This window comes from Schistocerca gregaria, unplaced genomic scaffold, assembly GCF_023897955.1.
Source record: "Schistocerca gregaria isolate iqSchGreg1 unplaced genomic scaffold, iqSchGreg1.2 ptg001374l, whole genome shotgun sequence".
NCBI classification, from domain to species: Eukaryota; Metazoa; Arthropoda; class Insecta; order Orthoptera; family Acrididae; genus Schistocerca; species Schistocerca gregaria.
In genome coordinates, this window is record NW_026062679.1 from 91,304 (window position 1) to 113,579 (window position 22,276).

The 22,276-nt window shown below is 51.6% G+C and overlaps 6 non-coding genes and 2 pseudogenes across 6 annotated transcripts; all 8 read left to right on the plus strand.

The window, feature by feature from the left end:
* The first annotated feature begins 692 nt into the window (after nt 1-692).
* LOC126331520 (5S ribosomal RNA) lies at nt 693-811 on the plus strand. The gene has a single exon (XR_007563318.1). It is a non-coding gene; the product is annotated as a 5S ribosomal RNA (ribosomal RNA).
* Nucleotides 812-2,081: 1,270 nt separating this feature from the next.
* LOC126331493 (5S ribosomal RNA) lies at nt 2,082-2,200 on the plus strand. The gene has a single exon (XR_007563292.1). It is a non-coding gene; the product is annotated as a 5S ribosomal RNA (ribosomal RNA).
* Nucleotides 2,201-3,470: 1,270 nt separating this feature from the next.
* LOC126331521 (5S ribosomal RNA) lies at nt 3,471-3,589 on the plus strand. The gene has a single exon (XR_007563319.1). It is a non-coding gene; the product is annotated as a 5S ribosomal RNA (ribosomal RNA).
* Nucleotides 3,590-4,859: 1,270 nt separating this feature from the next.
* Nucleotides 4,860-4,978, plus strand: LOC126331494 (5S ribosomal RNA). Its single transcript, XR_007563293.1, has one exon. It is a non-coding gene; the product is annotated as a 5S ribosomal RNA (ribosomal RNA).
* A 1,270-nt stretch (nt 4,979-6,248) lies between these two features.
* On the plus strand, nt 6,249-6,366 carry LOC126331522 (5S ribosomal RNA; annotated as a pseudogene).
* A 6,712-nt stretch (nt 6,367-13,078) lies between these two features.
* On the plus strand, nt 13,079-13,196 carry LOC126331523 (5S ribosomal RNA; annotated as a pseudogene).
* Nucleotides 13,197-20,454: 7,258 nt separating this feature from the next.
* LOC126331495 (5S ribosomal RNA) lies at nt 20,455-20,573 on the plus strand. Its single transcript, XR_007563294.1, has one exon. It is a non-coding gene; the product is annotated as a 5S ribosomal RNA (ribosomal RNA).
* Nucleotides 20,574-21,843: 1,270 nt separating this feature from the next.
* LOC126331497 (5S ribosomal RNA) lies at nt 21,844-21,962 on the plus strand. The gene has a single exon (XR_007563296.1). It is a non-coding gene; the product is annotated as a 5S ribosomal RNA (ribosomal RNA).
* The last annotated feature ends 314 nt before the right edge of the window (nt 21,963-22,276 follow it).

Sequence of the window (22,276 nt, forward strand, 5' to 3'; positions counted from 1 at the left end):
TCAGGGCATATTGTTTTGTAGCAGTGCACAAAGGCAAATTTGTAAACAAAAATTTACCTTTCGTCGCTACAAGAGAGGGATACTTTGTCCAACAGCCTGTGTCTTGTGTGCATGTTTTCGCACCTTTCCACGGCACGGCGCAGCACAGAGCTGCTCTGGTAGCTCCGAACGGCCGCACACGGCGCCTCGGACACGCCGGTTCGGCCCGCGCCCATCTCGCAGATGATTCTCGTGCTTGTGCTGTCATACGGACCGCGACCCGAGCGGCAGCGAGCGGCAGTCGAGCAAAGTCGGGACAAGTCGGGACGGAAGGGGACAGCCGAGAATGCACCGTGCGAATTACGCAAATATCTGGAAGCGCGACGCGTGTCAGGCAGGTGAGAACGCTTCCCTCGGTCCAGCACGACACTGCCACACCCCGCGCAGTCCCCAAGCCGCCCGGCCGCGCGCAAGCCCTGCGCCGGATAACGATAACAAGGTGCGTCTCCCGCGAGTGTCGGAGGCCGCACGAACCAAACGAATGACAGGCGGTGCAACGAGCAGCTGTGTTGTGCGTCCGACCCACGTGGCGGCGCGTCGCCTTCGAGGTGGAAGGACGTGCTTTGCGTCAAATGTGCCACCGAAAACAGCGATTGCGTGTGTTAGGAGGAGAGGCGAAGCCTTCTTCTGCCGTGCAGCTACAGTATAAGGACGCCAACGGCCATATCATGTTGAATACACCGGTTCTCGTCCAATCACCGAAGTTAAGCAACATCGGGCCCGGTTAGTACTTGGATGGGTGACCGCCTGGGAACACCGGGTGCTGTTGGCTCCCTCTCTCTTTTTAGATTGTACGTCACTACACCTGCCAGCCCTCTTTTCATACAAACTCTCAGGTGCGACAAAGATGCTTCCACAAGCATTTTAAACTACTGTATTAAACGTAAGATGCGAAATTACAGTAATGAACTCAGTTTGAACAAGAAAGCGCGGAGGAAGAGTGCTAGGAAGTCGTTGAAAATAACGAAACACTGCGAATCGACAGATGTGCTCTTGAAATGCGTCAGAGCCTACTGTTTTGTAGGAGCGCTAAATTCCAAAAACTAACTACATTAAAAAAAACCTGTTCCTGTCCGACCACCGAAGATAAGCAACAACGTTAGTATTCGGATCGGCGACCGCCTGGGAACTCTGGCTGTCTTCATTTCTTGCTTTCTTGTCGCTACCCCTGCCAGCCCTTTTTTCATGCTACCTTTCTCATGTGACAAACATGCTTCCATACTGATTTTAAACTATCGTAAGATACGATATTAAGGAACTCAGTTTGAAAAGAGTGCGCCAAGGAAGACTTCCAAAGAGTCTCTGGAAATAACAAAACAGTATGAAGTGACAGAAATGTTGTGAAAAACGTCAGGGCATATTGTTTTGTAGCAGTGCACAAAGGCAAATTTGTAAACAAAAATTTACCTTTCGTCGCTACAAGAGAGGGATACTTTGTCCAACAGCCTGTGTCTTGTGTGCATGTTTTCGCACCTTTCCACGGCACGGCGCAGCACAGAGCTGCTCTGGTAGCTCCGAACGGCCGCACACGGCGCCTCGGACACGCCGGTTCGGCCCGCGCCCATCTCGCAGATGATTCTCGTGCTTGTGCTGTCATACGGACCGCGACCCGAGCGGCAGCGAGCGGCAGTCGAGCAAAGTCGGGACAAGTCGGGACGGAAGGGGACAGCCGAGAATGCACCGTGCGAATTACGCAAATATCTGGAAGCGCGACGCGTGTCAGGCAGGTGAGAACGCTTCCCTCGGTCCAGCACGACACTGCCACACCCCGCGCAGTCCCCAAGCCGCCCGGCCGCGCGCAAGCCCTGCGCCGGATAACGATAACAAGGTGCGTCTCCCGCGAGTGTCGGAGGCCGCACGAACCAAACGAATGACAGGCGGTGCAACGAGCAGCTGTGTTGTGCGTCCGACCCACGTGGCGGCGCGTCGCCTTCGAGGTGGAAGGACGTGCTTTGCGTCAAATGTGCCACCGAAAACAGCGATTGCGTGTGTTAGGAGGAGAGGCGAAGCCTTCTTCTGCCGTGCAGCTACAGTATAAGGACGCCAACGGCCATACCATGTTGAATACACCGGTTCTCGTCCGATCACCGAAGTTAAGCAACATCGGGCCCGGTTAGTACTTGGATGGGTGACCGCCTGGGAACACCGGGTGCTGTTGGCTCCCTCTCTCTTTTTAGATTGTACGTCACTACACCTGCCAGCCCTCTTTTCATACAAACTCTCAGGTGCGACAAAGATGCTTCCACAAGCATTTTAAACTACTGTATTAAACGTAAGATGCGAAATTACAGTAATGAACTCAGTTTGAACAAGAAAGCGCGGAGGAAGAGTGCTAGGAAGTCGTTGAAAATAACGAAACACTGCGAATCGACAGATGTGCTCTTGAAATGCGTCAGAGCCTACTGTTTTGTAGGAGCGCTAAATTCCAAAAACTAACTACATTAAAAAAAACCTGTTCCTGTCCGACCACCGAAGATAAGCAACAACGTTAGTATTCGGATCGGCGACCGCCTGGGAACTCTGGCTGTCTTCATTTCTTGCTTTCTTGTCGCTACCCCTGCCAGCCCTTTTTTCATGCTACCTTTCTCATGTGACAAAGATGCTTCCATACTGATTTTAAACTATCGTAAGATACGATATTAAGGAACTCAGTTTGAAAAGAGTGCGCCAAGGAAGACTTCCAAAGAGTCTCTGGAAATAACAAAACAGTATGAAGTGACAGAAATGTTGTGAAAAACGTCAGGGCATATTGTTTTGTAGCAGTGCACAAAGGCAAATTTGTAAACAAAAATTTACCTTTCGTCGCTACAAGAGAGGGATACTTTGTCCAACAGCCTGTGTCTTGTGTGCATGTTTTCGCACCTTTCCACGGCACGGCGCAGCACAGAGCTGCTCTGGTAGCTCCGAACGGCCGCACACGGCGCCTCGGACACGCCGGTTCGGCCCGCGCCCATCTCGCAGATGATTCTCGTGCTTGTGCTGTCATACGGACCGCGACCCGAGCGGCAGCGAGCGGCAGTCGAGCAAAGTCGGGACAAGTCGGGACGGAAGGGGACAGCCGAGAATGCACCGTGCGAATTACGCAAATATCTGGAAGCGCGACGCGTGTCAGGCAGGTGAGAACGCTTCCCTCGGTCCAGCACGACACTGCCACACCCCGCGCAGTCCCCAAGCCGCCCGGCCGCGCGCAAGCCCTGCGCCGGATAACGATAACAAGGTGCGTCTCCCGCGAGTGTCGGAGGCCGCACGAACCAAACGAATGACAGGCGGTGCAACGAGCAGCTGTGTTGTGCGTCCGACCCACGTGGCGGCGCGTCGCCTTCGAGGTGGAAGGACGTGCTTTGCGTCAAATGTGCCACCGAAAACAGCGATTGCGTGTGTTAGGAGGAGAGGCGAAGCCTTCTTCTGCCGTGCAGCTACAGTATAAGGACGCCAACGGCCATATCATGTTGAATACACCGGTTCTCGTCCAATCACCGAAGTTAAGCAACATCGGGCCCGGTTAGTACTTGGATGGGTGACCGCCTGGGAACACCGGGTGCTGTTGGCTCCCTCTCTCTTTTTAGATTGTACGTCACTACACCTGCCAGCCCTCTTTTCATACAAACTCTCAGGTGCGACAAAGATGCTTCCACAAGCATTTTAAACTACTGTATTAAACGTAAGATGCGAAATTACAGTAATGAACTCAGTTTGAACAAGAAAGCGCGGAGGAAGAGTGCTAGGAAGTCGTTGAAAATAACGAAACACTGCGAATCGACAGATGTGCTCTTGAAATGCGTCAGAGCCTACTGTTTTGTAGGAGCGCTAAATTCCAAAAACTAACTACATTAAAAAAAACCTGTTCCTGTCCGACCACCGAAGATAAGCAACAACGTTAGTATTCGGATCGGCGACCGCCTGGGAACTCTGGCTGTCTTCATTTCTTGCTTTCTTGTCGCTACCCCTGCCAGCCCTTTTTTCATGCTACCTTTCTCATGTGACAAACATGCTTCCATACTGATTTTAAACTATCGTAAGATACGATATTAAGGAACTCAGTTTGAAAAGAGTGCGCCAAGGAAGACTTCCAAAGAGTCTCTGGAAATAACAAAACAGTATGAAGTGACAGAAATGTTGTGAAAAACGTCAGGGCATATTGTTTTGTAGCAGTGCACAAAGGCAAATTTGTAAACAAAAATTTACCTTTCGTCGCTACAAGAGAGGGATACTTTGTCCAACAGCCTGTGTCTTGTGTGCATGTTTTCGCACCTTTCCACGGCACGGCGCAGCACAGAGCTGCTCTGGTAGCTCCGAACGGCCGCACACGGCGCCTCGGACACGCCGGTTCGGCCCGCGCCCATCTCGCAGATGATTCTCGTGCTTGTGCTGTCATACGGACCGCGACCCGAGCGGCAGCGAGCGGCAGTCGAGCAAAGTCGGGACAAGTCGGGACGGAAGGGGACAGCCGAGAATGCACCGTGCGAATTACGCAAATATCTGGAAGCGCGACGCGTGTCAGGCAGGTGAGAACGCTTCCCTCGGTCCAGCACGACACTGCCACACCCCGCGCAGTCCCCAAGCCGCCCGGCCGCGCGCAAGCCCTGCGCCGGATAACGATAACAAGGTGCGTCTCCCGCGAGTGTCGGAGGCCGCACGAACCAAACGAATGACAGGCGGTGCAACGAGCAGCTGTGTTGTGCGTCCGACCCACGTGGCGGCGCGTCGCCTTCGAGGTGGAAGGACGTGCTTTGCGTCAAATGTGCCACCGAAAACAGCGATTGCGTGTGTTAGGAGGAGAGGCGAAGCCTTCTTCTGCCGTGCAGCTACAGTATAAGGACGCCAACGGCCATACCATGTTGAATACACCGGTTCTCGTCCGATCACCGAAGTTAAGCAACATCGGGCCCGGTTAGTACTTGGATGGGTGACCGCCTGGGAACACCGGGTGCTGTTGGCTCCCTCTCTCTTTTTAGATTGTACGTCACTACACCTGCCAGCCCTCTTTTCATACAAACTCTCAGGTGCGACAAAGATGCTTCCACAAGCATTTTAAACTACTGTATTAAACGTAAGATGCGAAATTACAGTAATGAACTCAGTTTGAACAAGAAAGCGCGGAGGAAGAGTGCTAGGAAGTCGTTGAAAATAACGAAACACTGCGAATCGACAGATGTGCTCTTGAAATGCGTCAGAGCCTACTGTTTTGTAGGAGCGCTAAATTCCAAAAACTAACTACATTAAAAAAAACCTGTTCCTGTCCGACCACCGAAGATAAGCAACAACGTTAGTATTCGGATCGGCGACCGCCTGGGAACTCTGGCTGTCTTCATTTCTTGCTTTCTTGTCGCTACCCCTGCCAGCCCTTTTTTCATGCTACCTTTCTCATGTGACAAACATGCTTCCATACTGATTTTAAACTATCGTAAGATACGATATTAAGGAACTCAGTTTGAAAAGAGTGCGCCAAGGAAGACTTCCAAAGAGTCTCTGGAAATAACAAAACAGTATGAAGTGACAGAAATGTTGTGAAAAACGTCAGGGCATATTGTTTTGTAGCAGTGCACAAAGGCAAATTTGTAAACAAAAATTTACCTTTCGTCGCTACAAGAGAGGGATACTTTGTCCAACAGCCTGTGTCTTGTGTGCATGTTTTCGCACCTTTCCACGGCACGGCGCAGCACAGAGCTGCTCTGGTAGCTCCGAACGGCCGCACACAGCGCCTCGGACACGCCGGTTCGGCCCGCGCCCATCTCGCAGATGATTCTCGTGCTTGTGCTGTCATACGGACCGCGACCCGAGCGGCAGCGAGCGGCAGTCGAGCAAAGTCGGGACAAGTCGGGACGGAAGGGGACAGCCGAGAATGCACCGTGCGAATTACGCAAATATCTGGAAGCGCGACGCGTGTCAGGCAGGTGAGAACGCTTCCCTCGGTCCAGCACGACACTGCCACACCCCGCGCAGTCCCCAAGCCGCCCGGCCGCGCGCAAGCCCTGCGCCGGATAACGATAACAAGGTGCGTCTCCCGCGAGTGTCGGAGGCCGCACGAACCAAACGAATGACAGGCGGTGCAACGAGCAGCTGTGTTGTGCGTCCGACCCACGTGGCGGCGCGTCGCCTTCGAGGTGGAAGGACGTGCTTTGCGTCAAATGTGCCACCGAAAACAGCGATTGCGTGTGTTAGGAGGAGAGGCGAAGCCTTCTTCTGCCGTGCAGCTACAGTATAAGGACGCCAACGGCCATACCATGTTGAATACACCGGTTCTCGTCCGATCACCGAAGTTAAGCAACATCGGGCCCGGTTAGTACTTGGATGGGTGACCGCCTGGGAACACCTCGGTGCCGAGCGAGCAGTACTTCCTTGTGCGACTTGGCCGGCGGCGCCTTGCGTGTCGTCTGCTTCCTTTGCCACGTGGTTAAACTTCTACTGACTGTAAGTAATGGATTTGGTTTATGATGACAGTGAAGAGAGACAGAACAATGTTCAGTGCGAGTTTGATCGTTCCGTAGAAAAACCCTCGGCTTTTGAAATTCATCGTTGGTTAATTGAGGATTTGTTGTTGTCTACTACTGACGTACTCGGTATTCAGTTCGATACGTTCTTAAATTCTGTGTTTTTGAAACTCAAATCTTCCGATCTGTGTGATGCTGTTGTTTCTGTTAATGACGGTATTCGCAAATTTCGCCACCTTAACGGAAATATTAGTAATGTAACTGTGTCTCACGCTGGTTTTGGTGTTCGACAAATACGGATCTTTAACCTTCCGTTTGAAATTCGCAACGACACTATTTCTCGTCACTTGCGGCCATATGGCACTGTGTTATCTGTTGTGAAGGAGAAATGGTCGTCTGCATACATTTTTCAAGTCGAGAACGGTGTGCGGAGCGTGAAAATGGTTGTCAGGCAACACATTCCGTCCTTTATTTTGGTTAACGGCCACCGTGCGTTTGTGACTTATAGTGGACAGCCTCAAACTTGTTCATTTTGCAATGGTGTCGGTCATTACCGGCAAGACTGCCCGAAACGCAAACGGCCCGCTCAGTTACCGATTGACGACAGTTTGCGCGGGGCCAGCTTCGCCTCTGTCGCCGCCACGGTCTTAGGTACAGCCCCCCCCGCACCTTCACGCCGCGTGGCCGATGCTAACCTCGCTGCCTCCGCGGTTGCCATGGATGTGTCCCCTCCCAGCAGTGACCTTGTTTCTGAGTCTGATGATTCTGCACAGGCTACGGCTACTGTGCAGGCTGTCGAAATTCTGTCTCTGTCCGATGTTTCACTTGCAACTGTGTCCGAACCCGCGCCTACGTCGGCGACTGATTTAGTGTCGACAGCTGTTTCGCAGACTGTGTCGGTACCGGAATTCTCTGGTACGGTGACTGACTTCGTTGACGTGGCCGCCAGTGCTCCCGTTCCCACTGCTGCCGTGGACTCGCAGGATTTTTTTGCGACTCCGAAACCGCGGCGTGATGAATTTCCGTCTCGAAGTTCTAGCAGGCAACGTGCACGCAGTGTCGGTCGGTCGCCTTCCTCAGGCAGGGGGTTTACACGACCGGACCGCAGCCCGTCTCCGGCTGACCGTTCCCCCGCCGCTTCCCGGCAGTCGCGGGTTGGTCGGCAGGACTCCCAACAGCGTGTCGTGCGTCGGGACCTAGACCCCGAGCGGCGGCAGTCTCAGGCTTCCGGCTCCGGCCGTCAGACACAGCAATCACAACATCAACAACAACAACGGCGTGCCGCTTCTCGCCAGCGTTTGCCTGACGATCCTAACGTTGCCGATCAGAAGCGTGATGTCGCTGTTCGATATTTACGAACCGTTTTAAGTCAGCAGCCCGTTGGTTCCGATTCAGTTGTGACGGCCGACACGGCTTTGGCTGTGGCGACGCCGCAATTGCCGACGAAACGGAAGGCCGAAGACACCCACCAGCGTCGTGTCTGTCCTTCTGCCCCCGAGCGAGTGCCGACTTCTTCCGACGTGGAGATGCCCGCCGTTGATCCTTTATCGGTAGCTTCCGGTGGCGCAGATTCTGGGACCGCGTCCACCCCCACTCCCGTCCACCCCACTGCGTGGGCGGAGGACGTGGAAGGTGGTGAGACGACTTACTGATTCCTTTGTTGTCCCCTAATCCGGTTGACGGGAATTAAAACCCGTCTTTTTAGCATACTTTTTATCCTTCTGGTGGCTGGAATTCCGTCCATGTCTGCTGTCTGTTTTTAAATGAGGAGTTTTTTGTGCTTGTGTCTTTTAATTGTGTATGGAGCCTGAGCGTTGCTCGTGGAATATTTTAACTATCAATGTTAACAAGCTGAGTAATCCACACAAGTTGTCGGCCTTACTCGCTTTTTTACATGATTCCCATTGTCATGTGGCATTCTTACAGGAAGTTACGCGTCAGGCTCTGTTGTTTTTACTTGACACTTCTGATTTTACTGTCGTTGATAATGTAATGTCGGACGAACAGACTGGTACTGCCATCTTAATTCGTCCGGAATTTGATGTTGGCAATCTTGAAATATTGCCAAATGGCCGCGCTATTGCATGTACCATTAACGGTGTTGCTTTTGTTAATGTGTACGCTCATGCCGGTGACAAACCAGCGCGCAATAAGTTTTATGGTCAGGATCTTTGTCAACTTCTCCATCACAATCGTACTGACTTAGTGATTGGTGGTGACTTTAATGCAGTAATTGATGGTCGAGATCAGGCGCCGCGTCCTAACTGGTGCCAGGAATTGCGTACGTTGGTTGACAGCTTTCGGCTCCGGGACACGTGGCGTGTCCTTAATCCGGACAAGACGCCACCGGTCACAGTAGACTCGACAGGATCTATGTGTCTTCGCCGCTCGCCGCCCACGTCCGGAAGGCGGACGTGTTGCCGGTCATTTTTTCAGACCATTGCGGCTACTTGTGTCAGCTCCTCCTACCGCGTGCGCGTCCTACTCGGCGCAACAATACTTGGAAATTTAACTGTAGTCTTTTGGACGATGCCAGTCTCACGTCTCAGTTTACTGCGTTGTGGCGCAAGCTCTTGCGTGATAAAGGCGATGACGGCAATACTCTCGTTTGGTGGGTGGGGGTAGCCAAGCCGGCTATTAGGCGTTTTTTAATCGATTTTAGTCTCGATGCGGCGCATTGGCGTCGGTCGACGACACGTTTTTACCAGGACTGTTTAAAGGATCTCGCTCAGCGGGTCACGGCGTCTCCTGACTTGCTTCCTGTTTTTAATCAATTTAAGGCCAAGCTCCTCGATGATCTGCGTCGGAAGGGTGTTGGGGCTATCGCGCGGAGCCAACCGGTGGGTGACGTAGAAGGGGAACCGCTCTCTCTTTACCACCTACACAGGGAGCGCCGGCGGCGCGAGCGGTTGGCTATCCGTAAATGGATCCAGCAGGACGGCACGTCCACCTCAGATGGTGCGGCCATTGAGCGGGAAGTTCACGCGCATTTTGCGACGCTCTTTAGACACGTGGACGTAGACGCCGCGGCGCTGCGCGATTTTTTGCAGAGAGTGCCACGTGTGTTAACGAGACAGGATAGGGCTGTTTTAAATGAACCTTTTACGTTTGATGACTTAGATGCAGCTGTGAAACGGAGTCCTAGGGGCAGGTCCCCTGGACTGGACGGGATTCCCGCAGAATTTTATTTAAAATTTTTCCGTTTTTTAAGTCGTGTTTTAATTGACATCATGAATGAGATCCATAACGGCGTTGATATTCCGGCGGAATTTTCCGAAGGGCGCATTGCACTCATTCCGAAATCGACCACAACACCACATCTCGACAGTGTTCGTCCGATAACCTTACTGAACGCCGACTATAAAATTATAGCACGGTGCATCACTCACAGACTGACGAACGTTATGCCGAAGGTGGTGAGTGAACATCAGACGTGTGCTGTCAGGGACCGTAACATTTTCGATGCTGTCCTGGCGTACCGGGACTGCATCGGCTATGTTAAAAGTCACAGGCTCCGGACGGCTGGGATAATGCTGGTCGATTTCAAAAACGCCTTCGATCGGATTAGTCACACCTATCTGCGGCAGGTGTTGGTCGGTTTTGGATTTGGCACCAAAATGACGAAGATGGTGCACAATATTTTGCGGAATGCCACGTCGCGGGTCGTAATCAACGGAATTGCCAGTCGTGTGATTCCGATTAGCCGTTCAGTTCGTCAGGGTTGCCCCTTGTCAATGTCGCTCTTCGCTTTGGCGTTGGATCCGCTCCTCCGCTGTATCGCCCAGGATTGCCGAGGCATTCGCATTGGTGACGATCAGCTGATCTGCAGGGCGTATGCCGACGACCTCGGCGTGTTCCTTGATCAGCCAGAGGACATTGACAGGCTGCATGGTGTTTTGCAGCGATTCGAGAGGGCAACGGGGGCTGTCGTCAATCCTCGGAAAACTGTTTTGCTCCCTCTTACACCTCGACTGCGTACTGTCCACGGCGACTGGTTTTGTGTCAAGCAACGGCAGACGGTTCTCGGTGTCATCCTGACTGACAATACGCAGCGCATGGAAGCTCTTAATTGGCGGTCCACGCTGTACAAGGTTCGGGCTGTTGCAAAATTGTATGCCTCTCGGAATTTGGTGCTCCGTCAACGGGTGGCTCTTATCAACACGCAGATTTTGGCAAAAGCGTGGTATCTGGCACAAGTCCTACCTGTGCCGAAACAGCTGGAAAGGGCCATTCAACAGGCGGTCTATTGGTTGCTGTGGAAGGGTGACATTTTTAAGGTCTCCCTGGCAACCTGTACCTTGAGTCTGGTGGAGGGGGGGCTGGGTTTAGTTGATTTTCGCCACAAGTGCGCGGCGCTCTTCGTGAAGCGGACAACGGTGGTGATTGACAAGGGGCCGTGCAGTCCGACGGCTGCCTTGTTCAATGCATATCGCCCACCATCTGTGATTGCTCCGGTCTCGGTCGGTCATATTCCGTACACCTTGAACTTCGTACGCCGGTATTATATTAATAACAGCTATCTAGTGCTTGGTGATGTCCGTGCGTGCAATGTCGGTGACATTCTTCGCGCTCTTCGGGGCTCGCCAAGCAGGAATAAATGGGAGTATCGGCTACCTCACCATGACTGGAAGGTGGTGTGGAGAAACCTCGCCGCCGCCGTCATTCCGGCCCACGTTCACGCGACGTGGTATAAAGTGGTGAACCGCACATTTCCAACTAACGCTAAGCTGCACTCTATCGATCTGATTTCTTCGGGTGTCTGTGATTCGTGTCCTGAGGAGGACACCATCGAACACCGATTCGAGTGTCGAAAATTCCGTGTTGTTTGGGATATTGCGTGTGACATGGTGCGCTTAATCAACAGGGTGGACAGGCGGCAGGTGACGGCCTTGGACGCCATCGTGCCTCAGTGCGCAGCTTATCCGGCCGCCAAACGAAATGCCACACTTTGGATTTTGGGACATACGATTTTTTGTATTTTCACCCTGAAATTGACTGATGCTGTCGATTTTCTGTCTTACCTGTGGGCGGAACATCGTCAGACACTTGGTCGACCGGCTTATTCCCTGACTTATGCCAATTTTTTGCATGTCGCTTTAGCCCATGCGTTCACCAAATTGTCACTTACCCTATGAGACTGCATACCCGATCTTGACATTTCTACTTTTCCTATCTGGCAGTAATGATAATACTAATGTTGACGTGATATGACGAACCCTTGCATGTCATCGGACTTGGCTTCTTGGATAATGATTTATGGCACGGTAAAGCTGTGTTTACATAAATAAAAAATAGAAAAAAAAAAATAAAAAAAAATAAAAAAAATGTGCTGTTGGCTCCCTCTCTCTTTTTAGATTGTACGTCACTACACCTGCCAGCCCTCTTTTCATACAAACTCTCAGGTGCGACAAAGATGCTTCCACAAGCATTTTAAACTACTGTATTAAACGTAAGATGCGAAATTACAGTAATGAACTCAGTTTGAACAAGAAAGCGCGGAGGAAGAGTGCTAGGAAGTCGTTGAAAATAACGAAACACTGCGAATCGACAGATGTGCTCTTGAAATGCGTCAGAGCCTACTGTTTTGTAGGAGCGCTAAATTCCAAAAACTAACTACATTAAAAAAAACCTGTTCCTGTCCGACCACCGAAGATAAGCAACAACGTTAGTATTCGGATCGGCGACCGCCTGGGAACTCTGGCTGTCTTCATTTCTTGCTTTCTTGTCGCTACCCCTGCCAGCCCTTTTTTCATGCTACCTTTCTCATGTGACAAACATGCTTCCATACTGATTTTAAACTATCGTAAGATACGATATTAAGGAACTCAGTTTGAAAAGAGTGCGCCAAGGAAGACTTCCAAAGAGTCTCTGGAAATAACAAAACAGTATGAAGTGACAGAAATGTTGTGAAAAACGTCAGGGCATATTGTTTTGTAGCAGTGCACAAAGGCAAATTTGTAAACAAAAATTTACCTTTCGTCGCTACAAGAGAGGGATACTTTGTCCAACAGCCTGTGTCTTGTGTGCATGTTTTCGCACCTTTCCACGGCACGGCGCAGCACAGAGCTGCTCTGGTAGCTCCGAACGGCCGCACACGGCGCCTCGGACACGCCGGTTCGGCCCGCGCCCATCTCGCAGATGATTCTCGTGCTTGTGCTGTCATACGGACCGCGACCCGAGCGGCAGCGAGCGGCAGTCGAGCAAAGTCGGGACAAGTCGGGACGGAAGGGGACAGCCGAGAATGCACCGTGCGAATTACGCAAATATCTGGAAGCGCGACGCGTGTCAGGCAGGTAAGAACGCTTCCCTCGGTCCAGCACGACACTGCCACACCCCGCGCAGTCCCCAAGCCGCCCGGCCGCGCGCAAGCCCTGCGCCGGATAACGATAACAAGGTGCGTCTCCCGCGAGTGTCGGAGGCCGCACGAACCAAACGAATGACAGGCGGTGCAACGAGCAGCTGTGTTGTGCGTCCGACCCACGTGGCGGCGCGTCGCCTTCGAGGTGGAAGGACGTGCTTTGCGTCAAATGTGCCACCGAAAACAGCGATTGCGTGTGTTAGGAGGAGAGGCGAAGCCTTCTTCTGCCGTGCAGCTACAGTATAAGGACGCCAACGGCCATACCATGTTGAATACACCGGTTCTCGTCCGATCACCGAAGTTAAGCAACATCGGGCCCGGTTAGTACTTGGCTGTCTGCCCGCCTGGCAACACCTCGGTGCCGAGCGAGCAGTACTTCCTTGTGCGACTTGGCCGGCGGCGCCTCGCGTGTCGTCTGCTTCCTTTGCCACGTGGTTAAACTTCTACTGATTGTAAGTAATGGATTTGGTTTATGATGACAGTGAAGAGAGACAGAACAATGTTCAGTGCGAGTTTGATCGTTCTGTAGAAAAACCCTCGGCTTTTGAAATTCATCGTTGGTTAATTGAGGATTTGTTGTTGTCTACTACTGACGTACTCGGTATTCAGTTCGATACGTTCTTAAATTCTGTGTTTTTGAAACTCAAATCTTCCGATCTGTGTGATGCTGTTGTTTCTGTTAATGACGGTATTCGCAAATTTCGCCACCTTAACGGAAATATTAGTAATGTAACTGTGTCTCACGCTGGTTTTGGTGTTCGACAAATACGGATCTTTAACCTTCCGTTTGAAATTCGCAACGACACTATTTCTCGTCACTTGCGGCCATATGGCACTGTGTTATCTGTTGTGAAGGAGAAATGGTCGTCTGCATACATTTTTCAAGTCGAGAACGGTGTGCGGAGCGTGAAAATGGTTGTCAGGCAACACATTCCGTCCTTTATTTTGGTTAACGGCCACCGTGCGTTTGTGACTTATAGTGGACAGCCTCACACTTGTTCATTTTGCAATGGTGTCGGTCATTACCGGCAAGACTGCCCGAAACGCAAACGGCCCGCTCAGTTACCGATTGACGACAGTTTGCGCGGGGCCAGCTTTGCCTCTGTCGCCGCCACGGTCTTAGGTACAGCCCCCCCCGCACCTTCGCGCCGCGTGGCCGATGCTAACCTCGCTGCCTCCGCGGTTGCCATGGATGTGTCCCCTCCCAGCAGTGACCTTGTTTCTGAGTCTGATGATTCTGCACAGGCTACGGCTACTGTCCAGGCTGCCGAAATTCTGTCTCTGCCCGATGTTTCACTTGCAACTGTGTCCGAACCCGCGCCTACGTCGGCGACTGATTTAGTGTCGACAGCTGTTTCGCAGACTGTGTCGGTACCGGAATTCTCTGGTACGGTGACTGACTTCGTTGACGTGGCCGCCAGTGCTCCCGTTCCCACTGCTGCCGTGGACTCGCAGGATTTTTTTGCGACTCCGAAACCGCGGCGTGATGAATTTCCGTCTCGAAGTTCTAGCAGGCAACGTGCACGCAGTGTCGGTCGGTCGCCTTCCTCAGGCAGGGGGTTTACACGACCGGACCGCAGTCCGTCTCCGGCTGACCGTACCCCCGCCGCTTCCCGGCAGTCGCGGGTTGGTCGGCAGGACTCACAACAGCGTGTCGCGCGTCGGGACCTAGACCCCGAGCGGCGGCAATCTCAGGCTTCCGGCTCCGGGCGTCACACACAGCAATCACAACATCAACAACAACAACGGCGTGCCGCTTCTCGCCAGCGTTTGCCTGACGATCCTAACGTTGCCGATCAGAAGCGTGATGTCGCTGTTCGACATTTACGAACAGTTTTAAGTCAGCAGCCCGTTGGTTCCGATTCAGTTGTGACGGCCGACACGGCTTTGGCTGTGGCGACGCCGCAATTGCCGACGAAACGGAAGGCCGAAGACACCCACCAGCGTCGTGTCTGTCCTTCTGCCCCCGAGCGAGTGCCGACTTCTTCCGACGTGGAGATGCCCGCCGTTGATCCTTTGTCGGTAGCTTCCGGTGGCGCAGATTCTGGGATCGCGTCCACCCCCACTCCCGTCCACCCCACTGCGTGGGCGGAGGACGTGGAAGGTGGTGAGACGACTTAGTGATTCCTTTGTTGTCCCCTAATCCGGTTGACGGGAATTAAAACCCGTCTTTTTAGCATACCTTTTATCCTTCTGGTGGCTGGAATTCCGTCCATGTCTGCTGTCTGTTTTTAAATGAGGAGTTTTTTGTGCTTGTGTCTTTTAATTGTGTATGGAGCCTGAGCGTTGCTCGTGGAATATTTTAACTATCAATGTTAACAAGCTGAGTAATCCACACAAGTTGTCGGCCTTACTCGCTTTTTTACATGATTCCCATTGTCATGTGGCATTCTTACAGGAAGTTACGCGTCAGGCTCTGTTGTTTTTACTTGACACTTCTGATTTTACTGTCGTTGATAATGTAATGTCGGACGAACAGACTGGTACTGCCATCTTAATTCGTCCGGAATTTGATGTTGGCAATCTTGAAATATTGCCAAATGGCCGCGCTATTGCATGTACCATTAACGGTGTTGCTTTTGTTAATGTGTACGCTCATGCCGGTGACAAACCAGCGCGCAATAAGTTTTATGGTCAGGATCTTTGTCAACTTCTCCATCACAATCGTACTGACTTAGTGATTGGTGGTGACTTTAATGCAGTAATTGATGGTCGAGATCAGGCGCCGCGTCCTAACTGGTGCCAGGAATTGCGTACGTTGGTTGACAGCTTTCGGCTCCGGGACACGTGGCGTGTCCTTAATCCGGACAAGACGCATTTCACGCACTTTTACGCCACCGGTCACAGTAGACTCGACAGGATCTATGTGTCTTCGCCGCTCGCCGCCCACGTCCGGAAGGCGGACGTGTTGCCGGTCATTTTTTCAGACCATTGCGGCTACTTGTGTCAGCTCCTCCTACCGCGTGCGCGCCCTACTCGGCGCAACAATACTTGGAAATTTAACTGTAGTCTTTTCGACGATGCCAGTCTCACGTCTCAGTTTACTGCGTTGTGGCGCAAGCTCTTGAGTGATAAAGGCGATGACGGCAATACTCTCGTTTGGTGGGTGGGGGTAGCCAAGCCGGCTATTAGGCGTTTTTTAATCGATTTTAGTCTCGATGCGGCGCATTGGCGTCGGTCGACGACACGTTTTTACCAGGACTGTTTAAAGGATCTCGCTCAGCGGGTCACGGCGTCTCCTGACTTGCTTCCTGTTTTTAATCAATTTAAGGCCAAGCTCCTCGATGATCTTCGTCGGAAGGGTGTTGGGGCTATCGCGCGGAGCCAACCGGTGGGTGACGTAGAAGGGGAACCGCTCTCTCTTTACCACCTACACAGGGAGCGCCGGCGGCGCGAGCGGTTGGCTATCCGTAAATGGATCCAGCAGGACGGCACGTCCACCTCAGATGGTGCGGCCATTGAGGGGGAAGTTCACGCGCATTTTGCGACGCTCTTTAGACACGTGGACGTAGACGCCGCGGCGCTGCGCGATTTTTTGCAGAGAGTGCCACGTGTGTTAACGAGACAGGATAGGGCTGTTTTAAATGAACCTTTTACGTTTGATGACTTAGATGCAGCTGTGAAACGGAGTCCTAGGGGCAGGTCCCCTGGACTGGACGGGATTCCCGCAGAATTTTATTTAAAGTTTTTCCGTCTTTTAAGTCGTGTTTTAATTGACATCATGAATGAGATCCATAACGGCGTTGATATTCCGGCGGAATTTTCCGAAGGGCGCATTGCACTCATTCCGAAATCGACCACAACACCACATCTCGACAGTGTTCGTCCGATAACCTTACTGAACGCCGACTATAAAATTATAGCACGGTGCATCACTCACAGACTGACGAACGTTATGCCGAAGGTGGTGAGTGAACATCAGACGTGTGCTGTCAGGGACCGTAACATTTTCGATGCTGTCCTGGCGTACCGGGACTGCATCGGCTATGTTAAAAGTCACAGGCTCCGGACGGCTGGGATAATGCTGGTCGATTTCAAAAACGCCTTCGATCGGATTAGTCACACCTATCTGCGGCAGGTGTTGGTCGGTTTTGGATTTGGCACTAAAATGACGAAGATGGTGCACAATATTTTGCGGAATGCCACGTCGCGGGTCGTAATCAACGGAATTGCCAGTCGTGTGATTCCGATTAGCCGTTCAGTTCGTCAGGGTTGCCCCTTGTCAATGTCGCTCTTCGCTTTGGCGTTGGATCCGCTCCTCCGCTGTATCGCCCAGGATTGCCGAGGCATTCGCATTGGTGACGATCAGCTGATCTGCAGGGCGTATGCCGACGACCTCGGCGTGTTCCTTGACCAGCCAGAGGACATTGACAGGCTGCATGGTGTTTTGCAGCGATTCGAGAGAGCAACGGGGGCTGTCGTCAATCCTCGGAAAACTGTTTTGCTCCCTCTTACACCTCGACTGCGTACTGTCCACGGCGACTGGTTTTGTGTCAAGCAACGGCAGACGGTTCTCGGTGTCATTCTGACTGACAATACGCAGCGTATGGAAGCTCTTAATTGGCGGTCCACGCTGTACAAGGTTCGGGCTGTTGCAAAATTGTATGCCTCTCGGAATTTGGCGCTCCGTCAACGGGTGGCTCTTATCAACACGCAGATTTTGGCAAAAGCGTGGTATCTGGCACAAGTCCTACCTGTGCCGAAACAGCTGGAAAGGGCCATTCAACAGGCGGTCTATTGGTTGCTGTGGAAGGGTGACATTTTTAAGGTCTCCCTGGCAACCTGTACCTTGAGTCTGGCGGAGGGGGGGCTGGGTTTAGTTGATTTTCGCCACAAGTGCGCGGCGCTCTTCGTGAAGCGGACAACGGTGGTGATTGACAAGGGGCCGTGCAGTCCGACGGCTGCCTTGTTCAATGCATATCGCCCACCATCTGTGATTGCTCCGGTCTCGGTCGGTCATATTCCGTACACCTTGAACTTCGTACGCCGGTATTATATTAATAACAGCTATCTAGTGCTTGGTGATGTCCGTGCGTGCAATGTCGGTGACATTCTTCGCGCTCTTCGGGGCTCGCCAAGCAGGAATAAATGGGAGTATCGGCTACCTCAGCATGACTGGAAGGTGGTGTGGAGAAACCTCGCCGCCGCCGTCATTCCGGCCCACGTTCACGCGACGTGGTATAAAGTGGTCAACCGCACATTTCCAACTAACGCTAAGCTGCACTCTATCGATCTGATTTCTTCAGGTGTCTGTGATTCGTGTCCTGAGGAGGACACCATCGAACACCGATTCGAGTGTCGAAAATTCCGTGTTGTTTGGGATATTGCGTGTGACATGGTGCGCTTAATCAACAGGGTGGACAGGCGGCAGGTGACGGCCTTGGACGCCATCGTGCCTCAGTGCGCAGCTTATCCGGCCGCCAAACGAAATGCCACACTTTGGATTTTGGGACATACGATTTTTTGTATTTTCACCCTGAAATTGACTGATGCTGTCGATTTTCTGTCTTACCTGTGGGCGGAACATCGTCAGACACTTGGTCGACCGGCTTATTCCCTGACTTATGCCAATTTTTTGCATGTCGCTTTAGCCCATGCGTTCACCAAATTGTCACTTACCCTATGAGACTGCATACCCGATCTTGACATTTCTACTTTTCCTATCTGGCAGTAATGATAATACTAATGTTGACGTGATATGACGAACCCTTGCATGTCATCGGACTTGGCTTCTTGGATAATGATTTATGGCACGGTAAAGCTGTGTTTATATGGACCGTACATTAGCGAAAACGTCATAATGACATACAGTTCTGTGAATGGAGTTTTGTCCGTCACAGTTCTTTTCTGTTTTCTTTCCTTTGATTTTTTTCCCGTGTTGTTTTTGTTTTTATTTTCTCGCGACGCGTGAGGAGACAGTATCAGGGAGATAAATTTATCACAGTTGGTGAGTGCCTGAATGTTGGATTCCCTCCTGTTACTGTGCGTCGACGTTTAGTTTTTATTCTTTATGTCCCATCCATCGAACGTTAGCGGAGACGTTTTTTCTTGGGACTTAATTTTTGTCCGGTAGAATCTCCTTTTTTTTGGCGGATGCAGAGTGACTGTTGCATTGGAGGGTTGTCGTTGCTCTGGAACACTGTCACGGCAGGCTGCAGCGGCGTCCAGTGGCCAATTTTTTAAAAAAAAAAAAAAGAAAAAAAAAAAAAAAAAGAACAAAAAAAAGAAAAGGGAAAAAAAAAAAAAAAAAAAAAGAGGTGCTGTTGGCTCCCTCTCATTTTTTCCTTTTTACGTCGCTACACCGGTCAGCCCTCTTTAAAAAAAAAAAAAAAAAAAAAAAAAGGTGCTGTTGGCTCCCTCTCTCTTTTTAGATTGTACGTCACTACACCTGCCAGCCCTCTTTTCATACAAACTCTCAGGTGCGACAAAGATGCTTCCACAAGCATTTTAAACTACTGTATTAAACGTAAGATGCGAAATTACAGTAATGAACTCAGTTTGAACAAGAAAGCGCGGAGGAAGAGTGCTAGGAAGTCGTTGAAAATAACGAAACACTGCGAATCGACAGATGTGCTCTTGAAATGCGTCAGAGCCTACTGTTTTGTAGGAGCGCTAAATTCCAAAAACTAACTACATTAAAAAAAAACCTGTTCCTGTCCGACCACCGAAGATAAGCAACAACGTTAGTATTCGGATCGGCGACCGCCTGGGAACTCTGGCTGTCTTCATTTCTTGCTTTCTTGTCGCTACCCCTGCCAGCCCTTTTTTCATGCTACCTTTCTCATGTGACAAAGATGCTTCCATACTGATTTTAAACTATCGTAAGATACGATATTAAGGAACTCAGTTTGAAAAGAGTGCGCCAAGGAAGACTTCCAAAGAGTCTCTGGAAATAACAAAACAGTATGAAGTGACAGAAATGTTGTGAAAAACGTCAGGGCATATTGTTTTGTAGCAGTGCACAAAGGCAAATTTGTAAACAAAAATTTACCTTTCGTCGCTACAAGAGAGGGATACTTTGTCCAACAGCCTGTGTCTTGTGTGCATGTTTTCGCACCTTTCCACGGCACGGCGCAGCACAGAGCTGCTCTGGTAGCTCCGAACGGCCGCACACGGCGCCTCGGACACGCCGGTTCGGCCCGCGCCCATCTCGCAGATGATTCTCGTGCTTGTGCTGTCATACGGACCGCGACCCGAGCGGCAGCGAGCGGCAGTCGAGCAAAGTCGGGACAAGTCGGGACGGAAGGGGACAGCCGAGAATGCACCGTGCGAATTACGCAAATATCTGGAAGCGCGACGCGTGTCAGGCAGGTGAGAACGCTTCCCTCGGTCCAGCACGACACTGCCACACCCCGCGCAGTCCCCAAGCCGCCCGGCCGCGCGCAAGCCCTGCGCCGGATAACGATAACAAGGTGCGTCTCCCGCGAGTGTCGGAGGCCGCACGAACCAAACGAATGACAGGCGGTGCAACGAGCAGCTGTGTTGTGCGTCCGACCCACGTGGCGGCGCGTCGCCTTCGAGGTGGAAGGACGTGCTTTGCGTCAAATGTGCCACCGAAAACAGCGATTGCGTGTGTTAGGAGGAGAGGCGAAGCCTTCTTCTGCCGTGCAGCTACAGTATAAGGACGCCAACGGCCATACCATGTTGAATACACCGGTTCTCGTCCGATCACCGAAGTTAAGCAACATCGGGCCCGGTTAGTACTTGGATGGGTGACCGCCTGGGAACACCGGGTGCTGTTGGCTCCCTCTCTCTTTTTAGATTGTACGTCACTACACCTGCCAGCCCTCTTTTCATACAAACTCTCAGGTGCGACAAAGATGCTTCCACAAGCATTTTAAACTACTGTATTAAACGTAAGATGCGAAATTACAGTAATGAACTCAGTTTGAACAAGAAAGCGCGGAGGAAGAGTGCTAGGAAGTCGTTGAAAATAACGAAACACTGCGAATCGACAGATGTGCTCTTGAAATGCGTCAGAGCCTACTGTTTTGTAGGAGCGCTAAATTCCAAAAACTAACTACATTAAAAAAAACCTGTTCCTGTCCGACCACCGAAGATAAGCAACAACGTTAGTATTCGGATCGGCGACCGCCTGGGAACTCTGGCTGTCTTCATTTCTTGCTTTCTTGTCGCTACCCCTGCCAGCCCTTTTTTCATGCTACCTTTCTCATGTGACAAAGATGCTTCCATACTGATTTTAAACTATCGTAAGATACGATATTAAGGAACTCAGTTTGAAAAGAGTGCGCCAAGGAAGACTTCCAAAGAGTCTCTGGAAATAACAAAACAGTATGAAGTGACAGAAATGTTGTGAAAAACGTCAGGGCATATTGTTTTGTAGCAGTGCACAAAGGCAAATTTGTAAACAAAAATTTACCTTTCGTCGCTACAAGAGAGGGATACTTTGTCCAACAGCCTGTGTCTTGTGTGCATGTTTTCGCACCTTTCCACGGCACGGCGCAGCACAGAGCTGCTCTGGTAGCTCCGAACGGCCGCACACGGCGCCTCGGACACGCCGGTTCGGCCCGCGCCCATCTCGCAGATGATTCTCGTGCTTGTGCTGTCATACGGACCGCGACCCGAGCGGCAGCGAGCGGCAGTCGAGCAAAGTCGGGACAAGTCGGGACGGAAGGGGACAGCCGAGAATGCACCGTGCGAATTACGCAAATATCTGGAAGCGCGACGCGTGTCAGGCAGGTAAGAACGCTTCCCTCGGTCCAGCACGACACTGCCACACCCCGCGCAGTCCCCAAGCCGCCCGGCCGCGCGCAAGCCCTGCGCCGGATAACGATAACAAGGTGCGTCTCCCGCGAGTGTCGGAGGCCGCACGAACCAAACGAATGACAGGCGGTGCAACGAGCAGCTGTGTTGTGCGTCCGACCCACGTGGCGGCGCGTCGCCTTCGAGGTGGAAGGACGTGCTTTGCGTCAAATGTGCCACCGAAAACAGCGATTGCGTGTGTTAGGAGGAGAGGCGAAGCCTTCTTCTGCCGTGCAGCTACAGTATAAGGACGCCAACGGCCATACCATGTTGAATACACCGGTTCTCGTCCGATCACCGAAGTTAAGCAACATCGGGCCCGGTTAGTACTTGGATGGGTGACCGCCTGGGAACACCGGGTGCTGTTGGCTCCCTCTCTCTTTTTAGATTGTACGTCACTACACCTGCCAGCCCTCTTTTCATACAAACTCTCAGGTGCGACAAAGATGCTTCCACAAGCATTTTAAACTACTGTATTAAACGTAAGATGCGAAATTACAGTAATGAACTCAGTTTGAACAAGAAAGCGCGGAGGAAGAGTGCTAGGAAGTCGTTGAAAATAACGAAACACTGCGAATCGACAGATGTGCTCTTGAAATGCGTCAGAGCCTACTGTTTTGTAGGAGCGCTAAATTCCAAAAACTAACTACATTAAAAAAAAACCTGTTCCTGTCCGACCACCGAA